This window comes from Monomorium pharaonis, chromosome 1 (assembly GCF_013373865.1).
Source record: "Monomorium pharaonis isolate MP-MQ-018 chromosome 1, ASM1337386v2, whole genome shotgun sequence".
In the NCBI taxonomy this organism is placed as follows: Eukaryota; Metazoa; Arthropoda; class Insecta; order Hymenoptera; family Formicidae; genus Monomorium; species Monomorium pharaonis.
This window is the reverse complement of record NC_050467.1, coordinates 2,634,881-2,649,726: the sequence shown is the minus strand read 5'-3', so window position 1 is coordinate 2,649,726 and position 14,846 is coordinate 2,634,881. Positions and strand designations below refer to the sequence as shown.

At 43.3% G+C, this 14,846-nt stretch overlaps 1 protein-coding gene across 9 annotated transcripts in view; it reads left to right on the top strand.

Moving 5' to 3' along the window:
• LOC105832186 overlaps positions 1-14,846 on the top strand; it is a 546,626-nt gene that overhangs the window by 448,970 nt on the left and 82,810 nt on the right. The gene's annotated exons all lie outside the window — the stretch shown is intronic.

Sequence of the window (14,846 nt, the reverse complement as noted above, 5' to 3'; positions counted from 1 at the left end):
CGTTTACCCCGATGGACATACGAGCTCGAGCTTTATCACTCGTTAAGCCCATCGCGATTAGTGTCCCCGGTCCGGCGCTGCAGTCGTCCGCCTTCCTCCCCTTTCCTTCCGACCGTATAGAGGATGTACTTTTACGACCGGGACAGGGAGAGAGAGAGAAAGTCCGCGGATAACGGACGACTCCTACGAACGGCGAAACGCATTTCGGGTAGCCGAAAGTTCCGATACGAGCGCGCGTTAATGCGATGTCGCGCGCGATAAAAGTTCCCCGTCGCGCGACCTCGCGTATTCGCGAACACCGCTCGACGCGCTTATTATCGCGATATGCCGTGCCGAAAGTGCGGGATAAACGATGCAATTGTTGGTCACTTAAATTATCCCTTACTGTCCCGTGGAATTTTTAGATAAGATCGCGCTTTCACAAGTCTCGGTGGCAGGAAAATAATTGAAATTGCGACTGCATGCGCGCGAATGCGTTATTTTAATACGCTGTAAATTCACAATCTCGCGCTATAAATTAACGTGCAAACACATTTAATTCCTTTTTTCTTATATGTATGGGATACCTGACCTTACACGACCCGAAATTGCAGACTTTAAAAAACCTCGAAGAGATAGGTAAAGGAATTCTTACACATAGATAGCGAGAAAGATTCTCATAGTAGAGGTAACTGAAAAGCGTCGTTTTACCTGCAATTTTACACTTGTTACACTCTTTACGCGAAACTCTGAAACTTTAGGCGAAACCCCCCCAGAATGTCTTCATTATTTATGTAGCCACGAAATCACTGCAGGGTTACTAGCGCCCGTTGAGGCGTGCTGAGATTAGCAAAGACCAAGATTGCCTTCGCCGGGATCACGTCGGTGTCCCTGGCATCCCTCAGCGGCGCGGTCGCCACCCTGTTAGCGTAGCATGCAAGCTTGCCGAAATCGTTTCCATTAAGGGGAGAGGCTCCGGCTTAATAAAGCACACCGGTGAGAAACTCGAGACACGGGTGCGTGCAAAAGCTCTCCCCGTGGACTCTCGCAGGTAGGGGAGGGGGAGTAAAAGTAAGAAGAGAGACGACGGTGGTGGAAGAACTTACGAGGGTGGCTTGCCGGCGTCTTGGAGGGTGACGGAGTTTTAGGTATCCCGTTACCTTCCCTTTCGACACCGCCGGCGCGGCGGCGGCTCGAATTAAATGATCTCCGGGAGGAGTTCGTAACTTGTAACCAACGCGTGGGGGAGGGCGGAGAGCAACTCGATCGAAAGATCTCTCGCCTTGGCGAGAGAGGGTGACTCGCGATCCGCCGTGGTCGTTACTAACGGCGACAGCGTCGTCATACGTGTTTAATGACTACTTCTAACTATACGAGACACCGGGTGTTGTAGGGAATTTAATTTACTTCTTAATTTAAGAATTTTGATAATTGATTCTCACAAGTTTCATAATCGCACTTATTGGAATCGTGATACGTTTTTCGGTTTCGTCCCTTTTCCCAATAAAATGTTGGAGGCGAGAACGGGAATTAATACACATCACGTGAGCGAAATAGTCTGCAGGGGAGACATATATAAGAGATTGAGATATCGCTCGTGGAATTTCGATAACGACGAGGGTGCCAACTTTGTTTTCGCACTTTCGCGAGACCTTCGACCGAAACAGGTTGTCCCTATTCGTCCTTCGAACTCTCCGGCCAATAATTGTGGGGTCTGTGACGGGGGTATCGACGCCCTCGTAAAGGGATGATCCGATAAAATTGTCAAAAAATTTCTCGAGTATTCTCTGCACGAAATTAGTCGTTACACTATGAACATCACTCGCGTGTCACGCGAAGCTTTAGTCTTACTAGGAAAATGAAAGGGGATTTTTAATCAATTAGTTAATTAATTTTTTTTATATCTAATTCAATATTTTCTTTACAAATCTAATAGCTTACAAAGTAACCAGAAAAAAATAAAGAAAATGACTAGAAATCATAACAAAAGAGTTCGATTAGAACCTGCATTCAGATTATGCAGTTTAAAAAATTGTAGAATTTTTTTGATAATCTTTTTGTTCCCTTTTTGAAAGTTTACTCTTTCAAAATCGGATTTTTGTTTACCGTTACGAACAACAACCCTCTCGATTTCACATTGTTTCGCCCAGATGCCCGTGAAAGTCGGGCCGGATCAAATATGAATCGGTGGTGCTTCGAACGACCTATCGAAATTTGAATCTGAATGGCCGACCATTCGACAACGCTACGTGCTATTTCTCGTTCCACATGAAAGATACAAAACCCGGCAACACGTTTTACCAGCGACGTAAATAATTGCAGACATTAAACCTTTATTCGCATCATTTTTCAAGTGCACTTTTTTTCGCGAGGTAGTCTTTGCGCTAAATTTTAATTCTTCCCAAAAAAAAAAAAAAATGATCGCGACGGAAAAAATAAATATTCGACGGAGGGAAACAAGAGAGTGAGTTAATAATCGCTTTCGACAGAATGGGCAAACGACGCTATTGTGGAAAACAAAATGGGCTGAACTGATAACGACGGAAACGAGAAGCAATTTCTATGTAAAAAAAAAGAATAATAGACAATTTTGCAATTCCGGTTTCCGAATTTCGATTTATGCGGAATTTGATATTTCGATAATTCCGAAACCAAGTTTTAGAATTCAGCAACGACAGTAATCTGAACTATTTTAGCTTTAAAAAGAGCGAAAAAATTCTCACCGTCCCATGTTGTGCTAAAATTTTACAAATTATAACAAATGAATGAAATAGAAATTAATAGATACGTTTGAATACGTAACATACAGAGCATCGTCGAAATAAAAGGAGCTGAATTTAAATCCAAACGAACAAAATGGATAATCACTAGTATTTCAGAGTCTAATAAGTCCGCAAAATGAGATCATGAGGTTAAGTGTTATTTGATTGACAAATCCGACGAAATCCTGCCTCATGATCTTATCCTTTCCATTTCGTGCCGGTTGAGAACCTCTGATTTAGACAATCCACCGACACTGCGAAGCGCTTGTTGCTGAAAAGAGAAATTGTCCGTCGAGATGGCTGCGCGAGAAAGAAAATGAAGAAGACGAAGGATCTTCGCCGGCCGCGGCGGCGATGGTTTCCGTCGAATGCGTTTCAATGCTGGACGCCGGAAATGCTTCTTCTTCGCGGCGGCGGTGATGTGCGGCCAGAAGAAAAGCGCTTGGAAATAGTGGGAAAAAGAGCCGTTCAGACAGCACGCATCCCTCCCGCGCCGCGAAGACGATACCGGGAGGTAGAGGGGTGAATCATTCCCGGGGGAAGAACCCCGCCGGGTGCGGACGTTATTTCTAGATCGCGAAAACTTTTAATAGCTTTCTGATAGCTTATTGGCCAGGCTTGTAAATAATTTCATATCTCATATCGCGCTGAGCTTTCCTGACCCCTCCCTCTTCCCGTTTCTTCCCGACCCCGCGCTATCATTGACCTTCCGATAGCACCTCGAAGCTCTAAGGTTAAGATTCATATAGAGTGGCTCGTAAAATACATCGATCAATATCCTGAATATCATATTTCTTTCTTCCCCGATGTATATAGAATCACTCGAAATGACGTCAGTATCTCTTCCATAAGGCTTGCCATTAATTTTAAAAAGACTCTGATCATTTTACATGTTATTTTTCAACATTTTACAGCTAGTTTTTTTTTTCTACTTAATTTCGTGACGTCAATTGAAACCTCCGCGAGGAAAAACTTTGGTTACAAATTAAAATCCTCTCGAAGTTTCACCTCTATCTCGTAAAAGATCCCGTATTCGATATCCGACACGCACTTCGCGAATAATCCCGAGCATTTAAACGCGGTTCATTGGCGTAGGCGCGAAACATATAATAATAAAGTCAGCCGTGTGATGCCGAACAGCGTCGTGAAAAGACGGCGCGCGTAAATTCGTCGTGTTTAACGGTCCGTAAATCTGCGGGGGCATCGGGAGGACGGGCGGACACCTACGTGCCATAATTTCCGCGCGTAACGCACGCGCGCGTCCCGGGGAAAATCCTCGCCGTAAATAATATGAGCGCAAGCGGGCCGCATAAAGATGCGCGGCGCTGGCGCCGCACACGTTTTAATTCCGACGATCGTGAACGACGGCCGAAAGTTTTCTTCCTCCCTCTCCCCTTACGCGCGGACATTTATTGATATTTACGACCGTTTTCGCAGAGACGTCTCTTCGACCTAACGCTTCTTTTATATCGCGTACACGGCGTCCTCGCGCGTTATTTGCCAGGAACGAGCGATCATGGAATTCTCTGACGAAAATTTTAATTACAAAGCGACGAATTTGAATTCTTAAAAAGAACGATTACGTTTACAGAAATACTTTCACATTGATTACATAGACTTCTTCAATCTCCGGCAAAGAATTTTCGTTCCGGTATGTTTCGTTTTTAATTTTCAACAAAATAATTTTCCTGGTAATTAAAACAATCGCGAAAAGATATCGGATCAATATTGTTCGATGCGACGAAGAATCAACATCGTCCGTGATGGATGGAAAGCGAGCCAGAGAGCACAACGTAGAAGCTGAAACAATTTTTCTGTCCGTTCCCCCCCGTTTTCTGTCGCCCACGTTACCGATCACGGCTCTCGCCACTCGGCGCGTATCCTATTTCCAGTCGCGCAAACAAATATCGCGGAGTCGTTCACGTCGGTGTGGTCCACCAGGTTGAAGCCGGGCTAACCGGCTAGCCTCGAGGCCGCAAACGAGCCGCGCGAACGAAGGAGAGGGAGAAGGTGGAAGACGCATTCACCGGTCCTTCTCCGTAGGAACGCCTCGAGCCAAGGGTGCGGGGAGTTTTCGTGAGGCGGAGGGAAGATTAACATAGAGATGAGGTCGCCTTGAGTCTTTTCCGCGAGAGTTATGTTCTCATGATCCTCGACATCCCTTCGTCCCCACGTACCTGGTGTACTTTAATCGCATGTTCACGCGGCAATTATCGATCTCGGTGACAAACAGATGCTGTCGTTAATAGAAAGTCGAAGAGTCTTCGATCTTCAAGGTTTGTGGAGACCCGACTCGGATTTTTAGTGTTTTAATTGACACCTTAATAGGCGGTTCGTTCAGCAGGATACTCGATCTTGTTTTATTCGAGTCATGATCATCAAAGGAATAAAGAGAAAAAGTTACGAGAGAAAGGTCGAAGAAGAATCGACTCGGGCTCATTCATAGAAATAAATCCTCGTTAAAGTAGTGCGAGTCAACCGCTGCGGAACACCCTGTATACGTGTGGAGAACGAGACATATATACTCAGGATATATATCTCAGTATTATATAGAAATGAAGCGCATATGTTACGTAGCTGCATTACGTTGCATAAACCGTTAGCTCATGAGGCGCTCGTCATATTCCTCTCATCGCGGGCTCGTTGTGGGGACCATGTTTAGGTAAAGCAGACCCGAAGGGCTGACACAAATCTAAGCTCAGATCAAAAACTCCCGCAAAACAGATGTGTGCATTACATAGTAAACGTAAACATAAATTAATTAATTAAAAGTATAATGTCGTTTATGTAAGAAGAATAAATAAAAGAATATTTAATTGTAACATGTGATGTGACGATGAGCGATTTATTATTTTTTATTGTTAAAAGTATTTTACTATGATTCAAAACAATAAAAATTAAATTAAGTACGACGGGAATTATGATTCTATAAATTAAATTAAAAAAATTTTTTTTGTAATTTTTTAACGCAAAATTGAGAGTATATTAAAGGACATTAAATGATATTTAACCAAGTATTCCGCATATGATAAATGTATTAATTATTTAAATAATTAATTGTTAATTATCACAAGTTCGCATATCAGTCGACGGAAAATTCTACAAAATATCATATCTGGGAAGAGATACAAGCGCGCAATGATAATTCTAATAATTTGTAATTCAAAGCTTTGCATTATCAAACCGTGAATTAACTTCCTCTATCAAATATATGATTTTATAATGATGATATGAATAACATAATTCGCATGCGACTCATTAGCAAAACTTTATTCATTATCACATAATAAACACAATTTAATATATAAAATTATTATTTTACATAATTGTCACTTATTTAAATTAAAGGAATATATATATAATAAAATGCCTATAAGAGCCCGATATAGGATGTACATATGTATACATATGTATCTACATTTATTAATACAAAAATATTATAAAATAACTATTTGACTTGTCATCTTCTTCAATACACGTACGTAAATAATAATAATAAAGATCAATCGACGTATTAAAATGTAAGTTAACTAATGTGACAAGTTACATAGGTGTAAAATCTGTTAAATTAAAAACTGTCACAATATATAAGACATCCAGTCATAAATTGATAATCGATATTCTCTTTCTCAAATAAAAAAAAAACTTGTGTAGACAACATGTGGTCAACTGTAATTATTAATGATTCTACATAAACGAACGCAGTTTCAATAAATTATGCACGTGGTTATACACATGAACGACTAACCTGTGTCGGCTCTTTTACAGCCATTGTTACATATATCTGATTTATATTTTTCAGAGTCTAAGTTTCACATTTGTAGGTTTCTTTTATTTAACTAGTATAACGTTTTGAAGATTTAAAAGCTACACCCAAGGAAAAATTATCGCTAAGGACAAATTTTCGACGTGTTTTGAGTTTCAAAAGAAATTTGCTTTAATAAATTTCAAAATGCTATAATTTAGACTATAAAATTTGCACACCATTCTTTCTCGCCATTGTCGCTGCCGACACAGGATGCTGCCCTGGCACTTTCGCATTTGTCCCGAATAGTCTCTTTACCTGTCGTAAATCTTGCGGAGGGAGGGGGCAGGGGTGGGTACGCGCGCGACGTCGCAGCGTGCTCATCGAGGCCTTTGTGAAACGTCGCTTCAATTCCCAACCTCCTGTTTCATCTCCCGACCCGCACCTCGCCATGAAGTTACCGGAATGGTACACGCGTGATTGTATCACTGCTGATTGCATTACCGTTCTGCCGGCTGTTTGCAAACTGCAGTAATAACCTGCACTGGTGCATTAACTATACGATGTACTACTACTAGCCACTCCCTCCTCCTCCTCCTCCTCCTCCTCCTTCGCCACCTAACCTGGCTCTTTCTCGCTTCGGCCTTCGCTCCTTGCTCCTGTAGGGCTCGTATCACTTAACCGAGAGATACTGAAACTAATGTTGATATAATGCGACAACTAACCGCTCGGTTCGTTTCGCGCCGCTGCACACCGGAAATGGTAACGCGCAGCCAACGCCACATGGAAAGGTAAAGCCACATTCACGCGCCTTTTTAATTGGACGCGTGTCCAGAAACGCGATGGAAATCTCTACTTGCACTCCGGTTATAAAGGCCAATGTCAGATCTCACGCTCGTGTAACCCGTTATTAGACACATCCGCGTTCATTATTATGTTCCGGGCGTTATTTCGGCTGTTGAAATTCTTCTTGTGAAAGAATTGAAGATTGAGTAAGTAAACGAATAAAATTATACGATTGAGTCATTTGTGGAAAAGTATAAAAGCAAACTGAATATGAACTAATAAGATAGACATTTAGAGATCTATAGTGTCCTTATACATTTCTAATGTCCTTCAATTGAATTCCCTGTACACTTTTAATATTATTCAATTAGTTTTCAGTTAGATTTAATTAGATTAGCTATGATTAAATAGATATACATATATGTTTACAGAGAAGAGACTTCTTTCTTTTTCTTTCAGCCTTAAAGAGCTTGACAAAGCGTTTCTTGAAAGGATAATCGAAAATTCAAATCTTTTTCCTGTCTAGATAAGTACTTGACATTATATACTAATTGTAAGTATCGCGAAATGTTTTCACTCGAGAGAAAAAGCATCACGTTTCTCATTTGATTCCCAAAGCGCGATTCGCACTTCCGGAGAGACGAGCAGGAAAAAAACGAAGCATTTTTCTTTTGGAACGAAATTATTCTCATACGACGTATCAGTCTGAGGAATCTCCTTCTCCCTCCCTTCTCTCTCCCGATCTTCTCTACCATGCGTCCGCTAATGACTCTATTTGCCCAATTACCGGCGGCGGCAGCGACGGCGGACGCATTCGGACTCGTTATTTCGGCGGGAGACGGGATTAACGCCGCTCTTCTTTCTAGTTCCCGCGAAATTTTTTATTTTCGCGGTATCCCTCCCTTTCTCTCTTTCTTTCTTTTTTCTTTTTCTCTTTTAAGGTTCCTGTCGAATCGACTGACTCGCTCAAATCCCGCGTAGTCTTGATAAAAGTTTGTTTCGTGTATCTTTAGTGTCGCCAGGCGGGTTAACGTCCAATTAAAGGAGTTCCTCGTTAGTACAACGGACGGGTGGGTAGGCAACGATGATGACGACGACGACGGCAGTTCTCTGCTTTCGAGGCGCCCGCTGACGTCTGTTGACACTCGTACAACTCGTATCTAGTGTGCTGCTGGTAGTCGGAACGTTTCTGTTTCTCCGTCGCACCGCTCTCTTTCGCGCACTGCCTCTTTCAATGTACGGATTAATATCTTCGCGGGCAAATGAAAAACTCGAACGGCAAGATGGTATAATAAAACCTCAAAAATGTAATGTGCAATGAGAAAAGGATATGAAAATTATGAGCATTTTGACATATAATTTCAGTAACATATTTGAAAATTGCTTTTTTAATATATAATGTAATATTATTCCAACATGAGAAAAACATCATTCGAAAGTGAATCGTAAATGTTATTTAATTTTTATATTATGATCTAATATACATCAAACTCATATCCTACATTTTAATACGAGGTAATTATTTATACAAAATTGCATGAAATCGGCTTGAGAAAGGATTTTCATTAAACTTATTTATAGTTGAATTCTTAGACGCATGGGTAAATTATGAATGCGGCTCGTATCCGTACTATTCCGAGAATCTAAGAGATTAAAAGTTCAAGAGACCTCTCCTTCTTTCTCCTCTCTCTTTTTCTCTTCTCCTTTCGTGATAAAAACACGATTAACTCCAGATATACATTTTGCGGAAGTCAGGCCCGACTGAATTATTACTGTGGGAGGAAAAGTTCGGGATTATTTCCCTCGACGGCGCCGCTCGCCGCTCGAAAATTTTGTAGCTGACGACGTCGCGGTATCGGACGTCACGGCGCGATAACGTAATTATAATTATTAACGCGACGGCCGAAGTTTCCGCTTTCGAGACGCGGCCCGCGCTCGAATTCCCGAAGTTGAACTCGCGCATTTCAATTTTCGAGGAGATCTCTCGAGAGAGAAGGTAAATTCGCGCGCTAACGTAACTTTGTTTCAAAAAAGGTAACGATCAACGGGCATACGTATTTTGATGGAAACGTCGAACGTGGCAGCTCTGAAGGAGCAACGTCGATGACGTTGAACGTCACCATGACGCGACGGTATCGCCGAAGGATTTAATAAAGAGGAAATTGCACGTTTCGCATTTAATGTTCACCGTGAATGCCTCTCGTGAGTGAACGTCAACGGCAACGATCAAACTCAATCTTATAAATCGATCTTGGCGATTTTATCTCGAAATCGGAGACCCTCATTCTCAACCGAAGGATGCATATTTCTTCGAGGATTCCCACGACGACGGTCACCGCGAAGTCCGCTGTTTTTTTTTTTTTCCTTTTTAGGCGATTACCGAACCGAAATTTCGCAGTAGGGGGAAACTGGATTAACGCGAAACTCCCCCGCCGCAACGTTTTCAGCGGCGTTCGAGGTTAGTTCCGGGGCTAATCTGATTACTTAACGTCGGAACTTAACAAGAGCGCCGACGAAGTTTCCTCGATGCCCACCCACCTCCCCCCCCCCTCCTCGCCGCGTTCTCCTCCCGCGGGATTAAAATGACTTAATTTAAACTTCGTAACGCCGACACGGACGCCGCGCAAAACGACAATCCGGCGATTTTATCCTTCGCAAAGCCACTCGCGCCGCCCGCATTTAATGCAGGCTAATTCGGCCCCCCTCCCCTGTATAAAGCCGCATAAAGAGGAACCACCCCTCACCGAGCCCTTTGCTTCCCCGAAGTGATTACGAGGTTTGCGCTCTTCCTGGAGAACACCTTCCCCGGTCCTTTTCTCCTTCGGAGGCTCGAGAAATCCGCTTGCCGTCTCGGAAATGTTCTTTCTCAATTTTACGGGGCTTAATACGGCTGGCAGCGACTTATTCTCCTTTTGTCGTTTGTTTTTTTGATCAAGAAGTGTACCGTGGAAAGTGACACTTGTTCGTATAACTATAATTTCTCGAATTAACTTGAACGACACTCCTTTCATCTCTATGCCGCAATGCTCTCTCCACGATCGGCAAAAATCATACAAATTGCAATAAATCTTTTTTATCTTATCATCTGTTTTTATCCGAAATAGAACGAGAAAGGGGGGGGGAGAAGAGCTCGCGATGATTACATCCCGGGAAAAGCTGGAACTTGCCGAAAAAACCTCGCGGTGTCGCGCGGTTTGTGATCATAATTTCCCGTTGCCTTTCGCAGGCCTGCGCAAGGGAAAAATACGCCGCGCCTGCCAGACCGAAAAGCTCGCGTTGGAGGAAATGATAAATATCGGTGCGCGAGTACGTGACCGGGTCAGTCGGGGATTTTTCAGGCGATGGCGAAAGAGAGAGCGGATGTCGCGTCCGGACGACGAGGCCGGCTTTATCGTGACAAATGGCCGCGGGACGAAAATTTGCCTAATTAAAACGTGGCGCGGTCAACACAGCCACGCACTCCGCTACTCCGCATACGGTGGAGAGGGATTTATCCTTCCTCCGCGTCGGGTACGGCGGAATTTAACCCTTACCCTCCGCGCGCGACCTGGCATCGGCGTGTTTTTATTTCGAAAAGGGGACAGAGAGAACGGGAGAGAAATTACCAGATTGGATTCGTTCGTTTGTTCATTTCCTTCGTATCGTTTGAAATATCTCTCTAGGTCTCTCCTTTTCTTCTCTCTCTCTCTCTCTCTCTCTCTCTCTGCCATTTATTTCTGAAAAATGAATTTACTTGTTTCACCAAATCAGAATTCTTGAGTCTCACATGGTTTAAGTGTATCGAGGCAATCCTCTTGGAATCAACACGTTAAATTAGGACCCAAGATGTATTAAAACTTAGTGCACAGTATTTACAACAGTACAGATCAGTATGATTGTATCATTCCTGGCAATTTGCTCTCGGACCAAAGGGAGTCGCGATCCCTCGCAGTGGAGACCCCGCGCATTTAATACAATCGATCATGCACCAATAATCACAACCGCCGTTTCCCGTCTCGTCCCGGACCGTTTCTTCTAACTCGATAGCTTCTCGAGGACTCCGACGACGAGGTCCAATCGGTGAGGAACGCCGCTCGATAAATCCCTCGGCAATTCCGGCGCGCCGAAAAGAGCCGCGGCCAATCCCGTTCCCCCAACAGTCGATTCACTCACTCGGCCACTCGGAAAAAACATCCCAACCACTTTGCGGTGTCCCTCCTGGTTTACTCGCTTTCTTGCTCTTTCCTTTCTGACCGCCCTCCTCCCCTCCTGCTGCTCGCAAGCTCAAGGGTGGCCGTGCTTGCAACGGCCTCGCGCGATTGTATATCGATTCCCCTTGCGATTCGAAATTTTACATTCTGTGTACAGGATAGAATTATTTAAAAATTATATGCTTGTATTTAAATTGTATATAAAATTACACATTTCGATAGAATACAAATGTGCGTTAATAATTTCGGGAGGATTTACATTTGTGTCGAATGAATAAAAACGCCGTTTTATTAATTTTTGACTCGCGTATAAAAATTAATTGTATACAATTGAATAATTGTATATTATTGCTATTTTCGTCGATTCTGTGCAGCCACGTAATATCGTGCCGCATTGTTATTCGGAAAAATAATCCGAAGCATGAAAGAAGTTAATGTTTCCATGAATACGCGTGCATTAATTAATGATATAACTTTATAAATCCCTAGTTTGCTGCTACGAGTATCCTACTCTTTCCTGCCCTGTGTTTTAGTTAAATTAAAACTACACTGGACTGGCAGCAATTAATACGGAACTGAACAATTTAATTTGAAACTCTGTTTCTACTTGTGATTCATCATACCGTTCCGGGTATTATCTTCCACTTCATCTTCACTTCAAAGTACGACAACCACACTCACGTAACTTTATGGATGTGCGTCTCCATTTCGCCTTAACCATGGGATTCATCTTAATTAAATCAAAAATACATCTAAGTGAAAAGTCAAGTTTGAGACAGATTATAAAAAAAACAATGTTATTATGATAGTCGTATTTAACTTAATAAATCATACTTAAATAAATTAGTTATTTTCATGTAAATATTGCAATGTAACATTAGTATTATTCTAGAATTAAAAAGTTATTTTTCCTCGTTGTAATACTCTCCTTTTTTATAAAAACATGTAAAATGTTTCCGCTACCTCATTTTCAGTATTATCAATCTTTTAATCTACTCTTCCTAAAAATGCAATGTTTTCCTACCAAATATGATTTTAAATTATTATCACCGTTGCAGAAAATAATTGGGAAATTATGAGAGAAATAGCTCAATCCTCAAAAACGATAGTCGCGTTGCATTTGCATTCGCACGTAATAACCGCGATGCGATTGCGCGAACACTCGCACAGAATTCGAGGGGATGAGAGGCTAGACATCCCGGGAAAAATCTCTCTGGAAGAAACGAACGTCGACTGGCGCGCGTGGAAGGGCGAGAGGGGGAGGTGGGAATTAAATAAAAATCACGCGAACCGTAGATTTGGACCGCGCGCAGCCGGAAACGAGATGAGCACCGAGCTCGCTCGGCTGGCCCTCCGACTCTGCATGCGAATGAGGGAAACGCACGGTGCGGGGACAAAGGGTGGGAGGGACGCGAGAGAGAGAGAGAGAGAGAGAGAGAGAAGAGAACCGCATGGGAGAGGGAGGGAGGGGGTGAAGGGTTACAGCTCCTCGTCGCCGAAGTCAAGTCGAGCCAAGAAACGGAACGGAAGGAAGACTGCATTTATTAAACTGAGCGTAGACGTGCACACCCCCGCATTCCCGTTTGCCTTTCACCCCGCGGAAACTACGGGCTTTCGCACGGGGCGCAGTCCCTCCTCCTTCCTCTCTCCATACAGTTTCTCCTCTCTTGCCGCTCCTTTCGCCGAGCCCTCCTACCGTTCGTAATTCCTGGCCGCCGCTACTACCTCCGTGGAATGAGGTCGGTATGTGTAAAATAGTACCCCGATACGCTCTTCATCACCGAGTCGCTTCTTCACGGCCCGCTTTATTTCTTCCTCTCGCTTTCTTTTCGCTCGCTTTTATCTTGGCTTTGCTCCCCCCCCCCCCCGTGTTCCACGCTTTTTCTCGGGGTTTCCTGTTTCTTCTGGCCATTGTCAATATTCGCCGCTCCGCTCGAATTTTTCGCACATTTCTTTTCGTCCTGATCTTCCTTCGTGCCTTTTCCCTCGATCACCTTATACCTTTTTTTTTTTTCTATACGTTTTTCCGTCCTGCTGACTTTTCTTGCTTCTTTTTCTTACGTTACTTATATTTCTCGATCCTTTTTCTTTTCCGCTTTTATTTCTCTCTGGTCTCATTTTTCCCTCGGATCTTTATCTCTTGCCAACTCAGTTTCACTCCCCCTTCTCGTTCTATTTATGTCTTTCCTATTTTCTTCGGCTTCTTTCTTCTTTTTACCTCTCCTTCGAGGATGCCTCTACTGTCTACTTACCGCTTTTCTGAGGTAAATAATGTCATGCACCAACACGAGTACTAAAGTGCGGGTGATCTGACCGGTTGCCTCGGTATTTAGGCTCGTTCCTCACATCACCGACGAGAATCATCATCGGTGAAAGCCGACGGAAGTATCGATCGGCCGGTGATCACGGATGACGAATATGCGCCAGGCGTATTGCACCCCCGTGCTGCTCTCTCTCTCTCTCTCTCTCTCTCTCTCTCTTTGTGCGACGTGTACCGGTAACGCGGCACCGCATCGCGCTGTGGTGCGGGGGTGCGAGACAATTAATCAACCGGCACAATCGCGCGCACCTACTCGCGCGACTCGGTCGAGTCCCGTGACTGATTCATTATGAGACCTTAATTAAGTCCCCGGACATTAGCATACCGACCACGCCGCAACCCTCTCCTCCCTCACCCCATCACGCTCCCCTTATCATCCATCCTCCGTTCTTCTGCACTCTTTCCGTACGGTGTCTGACTGTACGATGTCTGATATTATAGAATTCGCGAGACTGGATCGGCTTGACTCTCGACAGAAGCGCACGAAAAAAAAAAAAAACGATTTAATCAGAATAATTATTCCAGGAAAGTGCTCACGGCAAATTAAACATTTAAGAGTATTTTAGATTGGATCATGCGATTAGAAAGAAAGATTTGTTAAATTAATCATTCCGTTAGAGTCTCCACGGAGACTAAAATGTTTTAAACGAGTCCGATGCAGTTGAGGATAGATCGCTCGCCAGCCAATTATACATTTGCATTTTACAAAACGGATAAAAAGTACGTTCCCAGATTGGGGAGGAAAAACGGAAGATTTGAAAACGAGCGCAGGTGTACGCGCGTCTAGGAAGGTTTTATCTTATCTCGTGCCGGATGGCCATGCCTTCCGACGCGAGAATTTTTTATTGGGCAGTTAGGGCACCTGCGATAAAAACGCCGTCGTTTCGCGATCCCGTACTAATGGAACTTTCTTTCTGAACACGTTTTTATTTACAGGGGAAACTATTAAAACTTAATTATTGTTTCAAAGCCTGTTAAATTTCACGTTAAAAATCCGCATCGATATTTGTTACTCCGGTCCAAATTCTATGTCGACCGAAATTTTCTTTGAAATAACGCCTTTT